This window comes from Myotis brandtii, unplaced genomic scaffold (assembly GCF_000412655.1).
Source record: "Myotis brandtii unplaced genomic scaffold, ASM41265v1 scaffold33, whole genome shotgun sequence".
Taxonomy (NCBI): domain Eukaryota; kingdom Metazoa; phylum Chordata; class Mammalia; order Chiroptera; family Vespertilionidae; genus Myotis; species Myotis brandtii.
In genome coordinates, this window is record NW_005362713.1 from 1,532,518 (window position 1) to 1,534,075 (window position 1,558).

At 47.9% G+C, this 1,558-nt stretch overlaps 1 protein-coding gene across 1 annotated transcript in view; it reads right to left on the minus strand.

Moving 5' to 3' along the window:
- Positions 1–1,558, minus strand: part of GRID1 (glutamate receptor, ionotropic, delta 1) — a 625,808-nt gene that overhangs the window by 181,063 nt on the left and 443,187 nt on the right. The gene's annotated exons all lie outside the window — the stretch shown is intronic.

Genomic DNA, 1,558 nt, shown 5'->3' on the forward strand with positions numbered 1-1,558 from the left:
CAGGCTGGCAGGGGGGCAGTTGGGGGTGAGCAGGCCAGCAATGGGGAGCAGTTGGGGGCGAGCAGGCCAGCACGGGGGGGCAGTTGGGGACAATCAGGCCGGCACAGGGGGCCAGTTAGGGGTAATCAGGCCAGAAGGGGGAGCAGGTGGGGGTGATCAGGCTGGCAGAATGGTTAGGGGCAATCAGGCAGGCAGGCAGGTGAGCAGTTAGGAGCCAGTGGTCCCGAATTGCGAGAGGGATGTCGGGCCTAAACCAGCAGTCGGACATCCCCCAAGGGTCCCAGATTGGAGCGGGTGCAGGCCAAGCCATGCACTACCCTCCCACCGTGCATGAATTTCGTGCACCGGGCCACTAGTAATAATAATACTGGAAGAAAGAGTGGGTGAAGAGTATTTACTTTGCAAGTGAGGAATGACGTTCTAAGGAATACAAACACAAATTTTTAAATGTCTGTATATGAGTACAAAATATTTGACACAAAGGTTGTATGAGTTGATAACAAAAATTTCATCCCTGATATAAAAGGGAAAAGGACCTGAGGTATAATTTATAAAATATGAACTTCAAATGACCAATGATTATATTTTTAAACATATAATACCATAAGAAATGCAAATTTAGCAACATTAGTTTTCATACAGCTACTGAATTAGCAAAAATGTTGAATATATATATCACTCAACTTTTTGAGCATAGGATATAACAAACTTCCATATACTACTGGTGGATGTGAAAATTATTAAATCTTTCTATAATCAATTTGAAAATATGTATCAAATACAGAAAGAGTCTTAAGAATTATTATCTTTGGTTTGGCAATTTCACATCTTTAAAATACAAGGAAATAAATATAGATGTAATAAAGTTGTGTATGTTCTGGGTATTCATTACAACACTATCTATATCTATATTTCTATCTATATCTACACTAATAAAAGACAAAGATGCTAATTGACTGTAACTTTGCTATGTCCTAAGCCATGCCCACCAGCCAATCAGAGTGACTATATGCAAATTAACCCAACCAAGATGGCAGCCAGAAGCCATGGAGCTGGAGCAAGCAGGAGGCTTGGTTGCCTGGGTGATGGAGGAAGTCAAGCTTCCCACCTGCCCTGAGCTGGCTGTGGCCTCCACTCATGGCAACAAAGTTTCAATTATAGAAGATAAACAAATCCCAAATACCTGCTTCCAGCCAGCCTCCACTGGGAGCTTGGGTGGCTGGGGGCCATGGCCAGCCTGCAAACAACCATCAGCCACTCACCCAGGCTTGCCAGGCACCCCAGGGGACCCCCCACCCTGAAGGGGCTATGGCCAGCCTGAAAACAGCCCTAAGCCCCTCACCCAGACTGGCCAGGCACCCTAGCAGGACCCCGCATACTGAAGGGGTTGTGGCCAGCCTGCAAACAGCCATCAGCCCCTCACCCAGGCTGGCCAGGCACCCCAGCAGGGATCCTCACACTGAAGGGGCTGTGGCCAGCCTGCAAACCACCATCAGCCACTCACCCAGACTGGCCACGCACTCTAGCAGGACCCCCCACCCTGAAGGGGCTGTGGCCA